Raw genomic sequence first — 14,049 nt, forward strand, 5'->3', positions numbered from 1 at the left:
TAGGAATCTTTTAATACCACTAAATACAATTATGTTTCCTCATTATTCTATTTGTTAGGATTTTCAATAGGATCTAATTAAATAAGACAAATATTTATTGAGTTTCTACACCGTGTAAGATATAGTCCCTGCCCTTCATGGGGGGTACAGTGCTCTGTGGGCCTTAAGACAAGATAATTGGGTGGAAAGTAAGAGGTGTCATACAGGAGATACTAGCTAAGAGTCATAAGAGTTCAAAGGAGAGAGTGTGGGTCTTGGAAAAGGGCTTGTTGGAGGAGGCAGTGCTGTGATAAGCCAGCGTGTGTGTGTGCGTGTGTGTGTCTTTGAAGACTTAAACCAAAGGGAGCGGGAGCCTGGAAGACACCCCAGGTAGAGAGGGTGGCAAGACCCACGGCCTGGAGCTGAGAACTCACAAGGCTTTTTTGAGCTGTGAAGAGCCTGGTTCAGCTGGCCAGAATGGAATGTTCTTCCAGGGTACTTTATTCATCTCACCTCTTTTTCTTTTATTTTTTTTAAGATTTATTTATTTATTTTAGAGAGAGAGCATGTGTGCTGGGGGGAGGGGCAGAGGGAGAGAGAGACTCAAGCAGACTCTGCACTCAGCGAGGAGCCTGATGCGGGGATCAATCTCACAACCCTGAGATCATGACCTGAGCCGAAATCAAGAGTTGGAAGCTTCACTGACTGTGCCGCCTTAAAACAATTCATCTCACCTATAAAGCATCTCACCTTTAAAACAATTTGCTGGAATGGGTATCATTTTTCTGTCTCCCTTCCAGATTATCACCTCCTCGAGGCCAGGGACCATCCTTCACATCTTTTTATAGACCGTGTACTTAGAGTAGGGTAGGGATTCCCAGTAAAGGTTTGTTGAGTGAATCTGAATAGAAAATCCTCTGATGGGAATGGAAATTCATTGTCAGATCATGGTGGGTCTCGAGGGCCAGGCTGAGTGGTTTGTTGGAATGTTCTGGACTTGCCTCCCTCTGGGGTCAATGTCCCCTCTCTCTTTTTGGAGACTTCTTGCTCTTTCAGGCTTAACTGGAATCATAGATATGAAAATGCTTTCTGGACAGGGACGCTCTCTCCTGAGAAGATAGGTCCCATTTTCCCATCTATTCGTCCTTCAACAGGTGGGTCTGGGGTAGGAAACCCTGACTCATGATAATCAGAGAAACCGGTTGCACGTGGTTCCACCGAATCAGGCTGGTCTTTGAAACAGAGGGCAAAACAAGAACAGAGTTTGGCTTTTCTCCCAATATGTAAAGTCCCGGGGATCTCTCTTTTCCCACCCTCTTCTCCTCCGGCCGACCCCGGAAAAGCCAGGGAGTGCCAACTTCTGCCCAAGCACTCTGTTTGTCCCCTCTTCTCCACTTTTCTGCCTCTGGGGCTTGGTCAAGGCCGAAGGCATTGATTGTGGGGCAGGGGAACACGGCAAAGGCTGGGCTGTTTGCACGGGGCGTAGGTGATGAGGGTGTGTGGTGACCACGGTTACGAAACAGAAGAGAGAGGACGAGTGCGCACGTGAACATCAACCCCGCCGTGCGCTGGCCGTGTGTGAGCCTTTGCTGTGAGCCGGCTCACCCCCTCTTAGCTTTAGTTTCCATCCGTAAAATGAAGATGGCAGTGTCTACACTCACATAGCTGTGCAAACAAGGGAGACAGAGAGCGGACAGAAGCACATGGCTTGGCCCAGGGACTCACCGTACTTTGTTCTTTTTCTCCCTACACATGAGTCCTCTACCTTTTCTATTCCAAACTCTGTTGGGACTGAAATTTATATTTCTTTGTGAACAATTATCTAGTAACATCACACGCAGTACAAATTCCCTTGGAAGTGGTAGCACTTTGGATGTACTTGGGGAGAATTCTCCATTACCTCCTCCTCTCCAATCCCTAAAACAAAATATTACAAAACAGAAAAAACCAAAACTCAAGTGTCTGGCTTTCATTCTGAAACCAGTTGTTTGGTCGGCTTGTCTGTCGCGAAATGCATGCTATGTAGATGAATGGCCCTCCTGAAGCCTGCAATGTCCTTCGCAGGGAGGCGAGCGCTTCGAACGAAAGCAGTTTGCACTGATGGACCCTCGGGGTGTCCTGTTATGATGGTCTTGTAAACATCCAGGAAAACCTGTTGACTGTTGAAAATCCAGATTCTAAATACTATTTACTCCTGAATAATTTGTAATTCCTTTCCCAGCTCAAGTAACTATAAACTCCTATAAAGTGCTTTATAAATACTCATTAGAGTATTACAAAAGTCCTTTGAGCTCCACACGATTATCTCCATTTGGCAGTCAAGTAAACTGAGTCACAGAAGTTGAAAGATCTGCTCAAAGCTTTGCCAGGAGCAAAGGCAGGGCAGGGCCAGAGCTCAGACATCCTGGCTCCCGGTCTGGTGAGGGGTTCCACAGACCGTGCTGGAATCGGCTATGTCCAGGCTCCTGACCTCTCAGGGTCCCGCCGTGCCACGGCCTTCTGTTAACCCATTGTCTAGGATTGGCCGAGGTTCCCCGGCCCCTGAGAGGAGCAAAGGCACCGCTTTGAAAAGACCATCAAAACACGTGTCCAACAGCCACGTATGTCCTTTCATCCCCAGCAGCCTGGTCTCACTGATTCTCCATGCCTGCTTATAAGGGCCCGCAGAAGGTCAGCAGACACAGCAGTAAGACATTGGTTTTCTGCTTTTCCTGAAAAGCTGAAAATAGCCAGGAATCGTGGGGTGTAGTAAACATTTCCTGGTTTGGGGCTGCCCTGCGTTTAAACCCACTTTTATTTAGGCTCTACCATCCACCAGAGTTAACAGAGAAAGCTGGCTACGTGCTCTCCTAGATCCCTGGCACTAGGGTGCAGGCACAGGCCAAACTCGGGCAGCTGGCAGCGCTGCCTGGGACTCAAGTGAGTGATACGGAGAGTGGGCTTTGCCCGGTGGCAGGCAAAGATCCCTGCGTCCCATGCCTGTCACTGGTGGCACCGCAGGGCTAGCAGGGTGGCCAGGGGCCCGAGGAGGCGGCTTTACCATCAGATTGCTGCTGTCTGTGACCTTGGCTGTGGTTAAAACTGTTGTCCCGGGTGCGCTTGGCTTCCTGCTCATTTCTGGAAACCTCGGGATTGTTTGTGAGTTAGCAGTTTTCCTTCCAGCAAATTCCTTCCTGAAGTACACCAGAGTCAAGAGTTTTGTTTGTATCTGGCTGGGACCAAGTTGCAGAATGAGAGAGGTTCCTCTTTTCCTTTCTCCCTCCCATTGTTGAGAGATGGGTTCGAAGACTCCGATGAGACTAGGGGTACAGCAGAGACGGTAAACATGCCACGATATGGAAAAGCTCGAATGGTTAGGAGCTGATGTTTGAGGATGATCTAGCTCGTTCTTCTCCAGCAGCACTGAACCCACATGAGTGATGTTGGTTGGCGCATTGTGACCGCTCTCGCTGCCATCAGCGTGACCAGCGTCCTCACCAGCACTACAGCTCCTGACACTAACCGTAACGGTGGTGATGAGACCGGCATCATTGTGCACCCATCTCCCGTCTCCCCCTAGGCTCCCCTCAGCAGGTTGCTCCCCATCCAGGGTCCTGAAGGAGCTTGCGTGTGGAGTTGAGGAAGGGCTGCCTGCAGCAGCGTGTGGGGAGTGAGGAACACGTCTGCCCCGGAACCCTGCCTGCTTTTGCCTTTCCTGCTACTTGGGGATGTGAGGATGCTGTCCGGGGCATCTGGAAATCTTAGGAAACTGTTTTCACCTGTGCCGGTGGCAGTGGGCAAAAGACCTCTTATGGACTCATAGAAGAAGATAAGAGAATAAAAGATAATATTTGTTGAGTGCTTTTTATGGAGAATCTCATTTGGTCTTCCTACTATCCCTATGAGGAAGGTGCAGTTGTGATCCCTAATTTACATGTAAGACAACTGAGGCACAGAGATGGGGTGGCTCGCCTGGGACTCTTTACTGCTACGCTACCGTGCATCCGGTAGGTGCCTGCATGCTACGGGGCTATGGGGTGGCTTCCAAAGCTAACTCTTTCTCACAATTCCATGGAAAGATGATAAAAATATAGATTTCCACGGTCCACACCCAGAGATTTTAATTCAGCAAATCTTGGGAGGGTGAGGGATGGGGCTTGGAGATTGAACTGCTACCATGCATCCCAAATGATTCTGAAGGACTCTGTCCATGGGCAGGTATCGGGCAGACATTGGCTGGCACAAGAGCCTATGTGGCCACTCCCCTTTCCACGTGCTCGGCAGAGAATGCTTCCTGGGCCTGGAGTCCTTCTCAACGCAGGTAGTGACTAGCGATCACGAGGAGGTGGCTTCAAGACAAAATCAATTTGTCATCTTCAGCCTATGGTCTACAGGAAGGGAACTGAAGAACCTGGGTGTTATCGCAGGACTAACAACAAAGAAGGAAGATAATGCGCTATGTCTATGCCTCAGCTTTCTGTCTGCTCTGTCGCGGGGAGCTGTTATAGAACCTTTCATTTTTAGCCTGGAGAGGGTGGATTCTTATCTCTAAATTGCTCTATTTGTTTAAGGTTATGCTAGCTACTTTAACATTTTATGACATTTTATAACGTATTATAACTGCCATTGAAACTGTTCCGTGTTTAGTTATTTTTTTAAGTCATCCAAATGACCAGCTACTACCCCATGGATTGGATTAGTTTGCGCATGTTGGATCTATTCGTTAGGACGGCTCTAAACACCACATCAACTGTTTGATCAGCAGTAGGACATGGGGGAAGGGGTTCTGTTCCACCCATTCCTTAAGGTTCCAGGCTGATGGAGGCTCTGCCATCCTCGATGTGTGGCTTCCAAGATCAGCCAACCCAGGTGTTCATACCCAAGAGATTGACAGTAGTGCAAGACGGTGGAGAATTGCCCAGGAACACTTCAAGAGCATTGGTTGGAAGTCAGAGTCCATTGGCCAGAATCAGTCACATGGCTTTACCCAACCGCAAGGGAGGCTGGGAAATGGAGGCTAGCATGCCCAGGAGGAGAGGGAAGTGGGTTTGGTGAACAGCTAGCTAAAGTCCTCTTGGGAGACACGAGGGACTGTAGGTGTGCCCAGAAGAAGTGACTGAGGACCACGCACTCCAGAGTCGGTGGTGCTTGGGCCAGTGGCATCTAATTTTGTCAGTGCTGCGCTGTACCCCTGTGGGACAATTAAAATACATTCGATGGGACAATTTTCAAATTTTAAATAATAAAAAAGCACCAAACCAAACAAAGAAACAAGAACAATGAATACTTTCGAACTTTCCCCATCATTTTAACAACCTTTCATGACTTTTTGGAGTTCCTTATAATTTTAGAAATGCTTGTCTGGCTCACCTCGTGGTTCTACTCATTAGCTGTTTATCTCCCAAACTGTTTCCTTGGACTCTAAGGGAAACCTATCCAAGTCTGTGTCGGACTTCTCCATATTCTGAAGTACTCTTCCAAGACTGGAGGAATGCATTACCATTTCTGGCTCTGAACAAAAATGTTGGCCTGGGTCCTCTTTCTTGAAAGTCAGTGTCCCTGGGGCTGAAAGTGGCAGGCTCTGGGCTTAGACCCCAGCACTGCCCCCTCCAGTGGTGGGTCCTTAGCAAGTGAATGAACATCTCATGCCTCATCATTCCATCCACACATGAGGATAGCGGTACCCACCTCACAGGTCGGTGGCGAGTTGTAGGGGAGCTGGGGTCTGATGTACGGTAAGCCTGAAACTACTACTGTTAAATCCACAGTCAATGAGCCACCCGCTGGAGTTCAGCTATGTCAGGCCGCGTGGGTAAAATTTACACCCGTGGATAAGCATCTAAACATTCAAGCTCAGAGCAAAGATGCAGTCAGGTCCCATGGGCCCAGCTCAGAGGTGTCTCCCAGAGTTCCCCCTCTCCAGCCAATCCTCACAGTATCGTGACTCAGTTTCCCCGATAAAAGGGGGATACAATGACAGTTCTAAACTTGTTTGCAAAACACGTTGAGAGCCTTGAAATAAAGGTGGTGTTTAGTGTGAGTTCAAAGAGTTATGTGATTATTTTATTGCCCCTTTTATTCCTGAGATTTTTCTGTTTGCCTGGCTTACAAACCCAAGCCAGAGCCATAAAATCACTTTTATGCAAGCGCCTTTCACACACATCACGTACCAACTGCACATTTCAATCAACGCATAAAGCGCTCGGGACGGTGAGGGCGGAGACAAGCAGAACGAGAACACCAGCAGTTTCTGCCTAATTGAGGCCAGTACTACACACTGTCACTGGAACTGTTCCATGCTCCATTTGTTTTTTAGCCGACCACAGGACCTGAATTGGAGTAGCTTGCACATGTTGGATCTGTTAGTTAGGGGGGCCCCAAACACCAAATCAATTGTTTCTCAAACCATTGTTCTTTCTTGTGGGGTCAGCCTATGACTCACCACATTCTTTCCGGAGCCCCATGCCCCCCGAAGCAGAGGATGAAAGAAGCTTCGAGCTGGTGTAACTGACCCAGGGTGGGGATCCCTTCTAAAGGGCCCCAGGCGGGCCGTGGCACGGCCTTTGCTGGCAAACCCGGGGCCCACCCTCCCTGTTTGGGGAGGCATCCCATTCTATTGTTGGGTGGATTTGGTCATAAAGTGCTCTTCCTAAAGGTGAACAGACGTGTTGGCCGTGCTCAGGTGAGTCCCAGGGAGCGCTGGTTTCGCACGCTGGCCATGGAGGCTGGCAGCAGGAGAGGCTCAGAAAGCTCTGGTGGTCCTGGGCCTCTGTGAGCTCCTGAGCAGAAAGAGAAGACACGCCGGACCCAAGGGTCATGTCTATTTAGGTTCCTTCTCTGTTCGGTTTTACAGACCATGGCAAGTGACAGCCCATTTAGATGAGTCAAAGCTTAGGATTCATTTATACAGATTGACTCTTCAGGGACAGCATTTTTGTTGCCCCTCTCCTTCCGTTCCTTCCACTTTCTGTCCAGGCGAGGAACTACCGGCCACCATATTATGCAAGAACAGGGAAGCCTCTTCGGCCTCTGGCTACATCAGCAGGAGCTTAAAGTGAATGATCTATTCCTCAAATTCACTGAGTAAATCATTTATTCACTTGCCATTCAATAAACCCCTACTGTGTAAACAGCCCTTCCTAAGACAAGGGTATTCAGATCCTTAGGCTTGAGACACTTACATACTGCTTAGGGAGATGGGAAATGTTACCTGGACAGGCTCGCTGTACACCTCACCCCAGGACATCCCATCCTAGGGTACTGGAGCAGTGGTCTTTGGGGTCTCTATTCTGTTTCCTTCCATTGGTCTCTCTCTCTTTCTCTCTCTCTCTCTCACACACACAGACACACATATACACACACACACTGGAAAACAACTTTGTTTTACCTGGCAGCCACCTTACTTCCTGGACCATGGAGAATGAGAGCAGAATGTGAGCAGGTGTGAGGGAGCCAGGCAAACAGCCCGATTCTGAGGGAGATCCAAGTCAGAGACAGCTGGTTCTGAAGTCAAACAGGGGCGTCCCAAACCGTGGGTTGGTGGTTGGAAGGTTTGTAGAGAGCCCATGAAAAATGCTCTGTAAATTTTTATGGAATAAATGAATAAGTGAATGGTTGCATGAATGTGGACTCCGCCCCTATCTCCACATGGTCCCAAAGTATTACTCATCTTCGTTTTCATTCTTCTGTGCTAAACGTTCTAGTCTAGATGGTTCAGGGAAAGGGATTTTTAAAACCAAACGATTCTAGAGATAGCTCTTGCCAACTGTCGGCCCTGGGTACACCCTTAGACCCTTTTCTTCAGAGAGGTGTTATAGAGCAGAGAATTCTAGAACCAAGGTCTTGTGGGCTTCTCTCTCTCTTAATCTCTCAACAAAGATAGGCAGAGGAATGTATTATAATCCACTTAGGTCAATAGGTGGCCAAGAAAATCCAGTGGCGAGTGCACTCGTGTTTAGGTAGGTCCTTCTAATGTGAACCCAGGGCACCTGGGGAAAAATTTATATTCATAGCATCCAGTGAGGACAGGGATTACCATCCCATTTAACAGATGGAAAATCTAAGGCTTTCATTCCTGGAGCAAGTCAGGAACCCAGAGCTCAGGAGGGAAGCCATCTCTCTCTGCCCACACAAGTGGGTGAGTTATTGTATGAATGTCTGCTGTCACATGCTCTGGGGCTATGCCTCCCAAAGTCAGCCTTCCCTGGCCAGTGCTCCTGCAGGAGCTGCATGGAGGGGATGGGTCCAAAGGCGTTTATATCTTTGCCCATGTCTTTCTAGTGTCTGGGAGGGAAGGAGGATGACTCTCCCACCAGTGAGCCCTCCAAGCATCGTGCCACCACTGTCCAGAGCCTCCGGACCGTCCATGATTATCACACAGTCTTTGTCCTTGTTGTCATCCTCTTGGGCCACCAAGTCATACCCCCAGTGAGGGCCGCATCTAGGTCACTCTTCCGCTCTGTGTGTCCTGAGCAGTCTCAGTGCCATTCGCAGTTCAGCCACTCCCTGTCCTCCTGCCTTTTCTTGGTCATATGCATGGCTGTGCCTTGGACCTTAGGGTCACTCAGAACTGTCTCACTTCAAAAATTCTGGACTCAGAGGACTCCCTCTCTGACTACAGACTTTCACTGCTGCTGCCACTTGCCAGGAACCCCCTCCTGGTCTCGTTCACCTCCCTCTCCACTCTATACCATGTTCAGTCCGTTTTATGACTGCTCCTTAAGCACATGGAACACTTCCCACGTCTCCTTGATTCTTTGCAGAACATCATCCCAGCCTTGGCTCTAATTGCTCCAAGGCATATCTACAACCAGTCACATTTCCTGAGCTTTAAACCCTGATGTCCACTGGACACACAGCTCCACCGGGACATTTCATGAGCACTGAAAACTTAACACACTCAAAATGAATTCATTGTTTTCTCCCCAAGCTTGTTCTTTTTTTTTTTTTTAAGATTTATTTATTTATTTGAGAGAGAGAGAAAGAAAGAGAGCAAGTGGGGGCAGAGCAGAGAGAGAGGGGAGAGAGAATCTCAAGCAGACTCTGGGCTGAGCGTAGAACCCAACATGGGGCTTGATCTCGTGACCCTGAGATCATGCATGACCTGAGCAGAAATCAAAAGCCAGTCACTCAACCTACTGAGCCCCCCAGGAGACCCCCCACCCTCAAACATGCTCTTCTTCCATGTTCCCTTTCTGACCATGATGGTGCCACCACCCACCCAGGAGGTCATTCAAACCCAGGACCAGGCATCATCCTTGACAAGCTTATCTCCCTTGCCCCTCCTCCAGTTGGCTGTCCAGGGACGTCTCAGTTTGACCATTTCTGTCTCTCCGCTGTCTTCTGTGGCTCTTCGTGGGCCAGGCCACAAGTCTTCCTCACTGGGATCATGTCAACCTCCCCTGAGCTTGCCTCAGTCTCTAGGCTTCTCCCCTCCAACTCCACATCCACACTGCAGCAAGAGAGATGCTTCTAGAACACAGATGTGATCATTCTCCTCAAACCGTGCAGGGGCTCCCTGTGGCCTTGGGATAAAATTCACATGCTGCTATGTCGCTTTCCTCCTCCCGCTCCCTCTGCAGTCTGGCCTCTCCCTGCACTCTGGTCTCACCAAACCACTTCCTGTCCCTTCTGCGCTTTTGGCTCTGCTTCTTGGGAACTTTGTACACGCTGTTCCCTCTGCCTGAAATGTGACCCCCTTCCCCGTCTCATTCTCATCCACTCTGGCTTGGCTAACCCTGTACTCACTGTGGTCTCAGCCCAGAAGTCACCTTCCCAAGAAAGCCTTTCCTGACCCTTAAATCCAGGGCACATTCCCCACCTGGGTTCCTACAGCACCGTGTCACCCCCACCAGAACCCCAGCATTGCCATCTAGCTGACAGCCAACGCGTTCTAAGCACTTGTTCCATGTTAGGCTATTTCTCAAGGCTTTACTCACGATCATGTGCAATCATCACTATAGCCCTACGAAGAAGATGTCGTTATTATCCCATTTTACAGATGAGGGAACAAAGGCGAGAGTGGTCACACACACACACACACACGTTTAGTAAGTGGCAGTTGGAGGCAGTTGGACTCCTGATGCTACACCACGGGGATCCTTGATTCTAGCTGCACATTGGCCTTTTAAAAACACACTTGCTTGTGCCCTGTCCTAAGGGATATTTTGGTGGTGGTGGTGAACAGTTGGCAGGAGTCTGTCATTCTAAAACTCTCCAAAGGTGTATCTGATGTGCTGGACCAAGCCCCGTTATGCCGCATGGCAGCCACCTGTTTCGCTGTCTTGGGTCTGCGATGAGCTTTGTGAGGACAGGGAACATTATCTCTGACTCTCCAGGCCCCCTCAGTGCCTAGAATAGCGCCCGGCCCACAGTCATCCTTTAAGATGTGTTCAAGGAGTAAATCAATCGCTTTTACTCTGGGCTGTCTGGACTCCTGGGATGCTAGAAAGAGCCAAGTAACCTGAACCCATAAGTTCACTGTTGCTGTCCTTGGCCCCCTCATGGCTTGACTCCTTTCCAGGAGTTGTGGAAGTTTCCCCATGGTCTGCGAGCCCTCCTCCTTCCCTGCCATGCTCTCAGCAGATGGCCCGGCCCCCCGTGCTCATGAGACCAGGATCACCGTAGCAAGATCAGCCCCCCCACCGCTGCTCCCCAAAAGTTTCGGGATCTTCACTCCTTGATCCTTTTCCTTTCAGGGCACAGAAGGTGGAGGCTTCCTTCCGCCTGCAGCTCCCCTCCCCAGCCTGAGCCCCTGGGGTGACATAGTCCCAATTCCCAGCTGGCACCCTCCATCACTTGCTGTCTTTGGAACCTGTGAACTCTCTCCCCTCTGACTTCTCAGCTATTCCCCCACACCGAATGCATCTGCCTTCCATGCCCCACGCTCACGGCCTGGGCCACCCTGGTGGCCTCACAGCTGACCCGCTTATTCTCGTCTTTCAGCCCTGTCCCCCCCATGTCCACTGTAGTAATTCCACATCCCTTGCCAACGTTCCAGTGGGCAGAGCAAATGCAGTGGAGCATGTGAGCTCACAGATTAGGCCTGAACTTCTCTTTAAAACACCACCTCCTTCCTCCTCTCCTCTCTGCTCCAGTTAGATCTCTTCCTTAAACATTTCCTGCCATTCCTCTGTCTCCCCGTCAAAGCTTCATCCAGCCTCGGAGCCCAGCTCCATGCAGCAACCTGAGCTCCATGACCAGTCTAGCAGGAGGGCCTCTTTCCTTTGCATTTGTCCCGCAGCTCGGTGGTGTGTGCTGCTTTTCCAGCACTTTCCATAGATTGTCTTCCCTCCTTAATGGGCTATAAGCCCTTTGAGGGCAGGATCTGGCCCTTCTCCCCTGCAAGCGCTTCATGCTAGCTTTGCACAGAGAGAACGCTCCCTCTGCATGGTGGTCACAGAAGGACACCAGCTCTCGCCAGCTCCTCTTGGCCCAGCACGGACTCACACCACCACCAGCCACCTGGAAGCTAGCTGTACAAAGCAGGAGTTTTGCCCCATGTTTTCCCCAGTCCTGGGCAAGTATGCTGGGGAAACCCTCCTGGCTGCATGGTTCCTGGGATAACAGCCTGGCCGCGAGAAACTGAGGCTACTGCTCTCGTCTCCAGGGCAAGGAACGGGCAGCCCCTCCTCCAGGCACCGCCACCCTGGGGCCCAGCAGGATGACTCAGGGCAGGGACCAAAGCGCTGGCCAGGGTGGCCCCTTCCCATGTGGGCGCTCCTGGTCCCCTCACTTTCTTCCAGAGAGAGCTCCCCGCACTCCTCTCCTTCTTCCCGAAGACGCTTGAAGAAGGAGTCACACAGGGGACGGACCCAGTTGTGGGAGGCTGGAGCGAAAAAGCCAATAAAAGCGCCTTTATTTGTAATGTTCCCGTGCTTGATATCTTGTTAGGCCCTACTCCATTTCCTCAGAGCAATGAGACAAGGAAAATAATTAAAAAAAAAAAAAAGCCTTGCTCTAAGTATGCACGAACTTTATGGCCTCCCTCTGCTCCTCGTCCTCCTCCTTCCCCACCAGTGTTGCCTGTGAATTCCTCTCCCAGACTTCGTGTTTTCCATCCTAACGTTTATGGCATTTCCCTCGATTAATGGCTAACACATTCATTTTCTCCCCACCGCCCCCATTATCAAAGAGCGCTTGAATAACGATTAACTCTCCGGTTAACAGAAACATGTTAATCATCTACAAGCCCTTGGGCAGGGAAATAATATTCTTTGTAACCTTGTCCCAATGGCGGGAGAGCCCCCGTCCCCTGGCAGCTGACCTTCAACCAAACCCGGGTCTAGAAGCTGGTGAAACCCAGACAGTGAGGGTGTTACGAGGGCTATTAGTCAGCCAAGGTCATAAAGCGCTGAGTGGGGGTGACGCTGGTGCTCTTTGGCCCAGGCCTGGAGGATGCCTTTCAATCCAGCCACCCTTGCTCCAGGACCCTATAGAGAGACCAGGCTGCACCTCTTTTTTTTTTTTTCCCCAAAATTGTTTTGCAAGCGAGGGCTCATCTATTGCACATTCTTTGTTGCTGGGAGACTCAGAGTGGCTGTACAGGCTGTTCTTTCTTGGAGCCATAGTTCAAAAGTGCTCCTGACCCAAACCCACACGTGTTGTAACCCTGCCCTCCCTTGTGTGGGGCTGGGACAGCCGCTAGGAAGCTTCTCCCCACTGCTGCTCCAAGTGCCAGGGATCCACCCGCCAGAGCCAGTCGCTGGGAGGGTGACCTCCTTCTGAAGTTAGGTGGGTGGCGCCTTTCCAGGGCAGGGGAGGCAGGAGCTGGAGGAGAGGAGGGGGAAAGGGGGCAGGGAGGCTCCGGGGCGCCCCCTCCCCACCCCAGGAGAAGGGCTGAAGCAGCTGAGCCCAGCTCAACATCTGGAGCACGACCGGGAGGGCCCAAGGACGAGAAAGCCACCTTGGAGAAAACGCCCCCTTCATTCACAAAGCGGATCTGTTGCAGAGGGGAGGCCAGGGGGAAGGAGGGCCGTAGTCCAAGTTCCTGCTGGGTTGGCTGGCTCTCTCCCTCTTCTGCGGCACCCCACCCCCTCTTCTTAAATAAGACCCAGGCGCAGGGGAGAGGCCGATCTGCAGCGAGAGGACGCAGGCACGGCCAGACTTATTAGGAAAGATGTAGTGGGGTCTTGGCAAGCGCGGGCGCCACGGCTCCCAGCGTCCCCGCGCGTCTGGTTACGGTCAGGCGCTGCGCTCCTGGGCCCGCGCCCGCGGCCGCTCGCCGAGCCTGCGCCGCTCCGGATCCAAACATTTCCACATTAGGCAGCCTCCCCGAGCTCTGCGGCCCTGGCAGTGACCTCAGGTGACCTCCGCGGCCCGGCTCAGAGCCAAGCCTCCCCCACAGGTGCACTGGCTGTTTTCTGGGTCACCCTTGTGATCGGGTGTCCAGGCACTTGGCAAAATTTAGCAAAGGTTCTTCAGTGCTCAGTTTCGCCTTTACGCTATTTACACAGACACTCCTGGGAGCGTGAGAGGAGCTTGCTGCCTCTTGCCAGGCACTGATGATAGCGCCCAGCCAGTTTCACCGGCTCCTGGAAAATGTTGGATGACTTCACCTCCCTTTGTATCCCTAGCCCCCTCTCTTGAAGCTGGTCTGACTTCCCTTTTGGACTCAAAATTCTGAGCAGAAGCTATTATTACACACACACACACACACACACACACACGCATCTCGATTTGTGCAGCCATATATGGTAACCACCAGCCGCCAGTGGCTATGGGGCACTGGAAACCGGGCTAATCCAGACTGGGGCTGTGCTGTCCGTGTATGTAATGCCAGAGAATTCAAGGCTTACCTTAAAAAAGAATGTAGAATATGACATGTGTTGAAATGATGATAATTTGGATAAAGTGGGTTAAATAAAATATGTTATGAAAATACATTCTACCGGTTTCTTTTTACTTTTTGACAGAGCTAATAAAAATTGTCACATGTGTGGCTTGCACTGTGCAGCAGTGGGACAGCGCCACTCTAGACTGTCCCTGCAACCACCGGTTCTGTCCATGCATCCTAGGCCTGCATTTCCCTGACTACAGGGTCCTTCCAGGTGGGGCTCTCCTGCTACCTTCCCTTCCTCCTCCTTCCTCCTT

The 14,049-nt window shown here is 50.9% G+C and overlaps 1 long non-coding RNA gene across 1 annotated transcript; it reads left to right on the forward strand.

Annotated features, from left to right (window-relative positions):
* Positions 1 to 10,441: 10,441 nt before the first annotated feature.
* On the forward strand, positions 10,442 to 13,837 carry LOC117802673. Its single transcript, XR_004626116.1, has 2 exons — positions 10,442 to 12,690; positions 13,413 to 13,837. It is a non-coding gene; the product is annotated as an uncharacterized LOC117802673 (long non-coding RNA).
* The last annotated feature ends 212 nt before the right edge of the window (positions 13,838 to 14,049 follow it).

This window comes from Ailuropoda melanoleuca, chromosome 6, assembly GCF_002007445.2.
Source record: "Ailuropoda melanoleuca isolate Jingjing chromosome 6, ASM200744v2, whole genome shotgun sequence".
Lineage (NCBI taxonomy): Eukaryota > Metazoa > Chordata > Mammalia > Carnivora > Ursidae > Ailuropoda > Ailuropoda melanoleuca.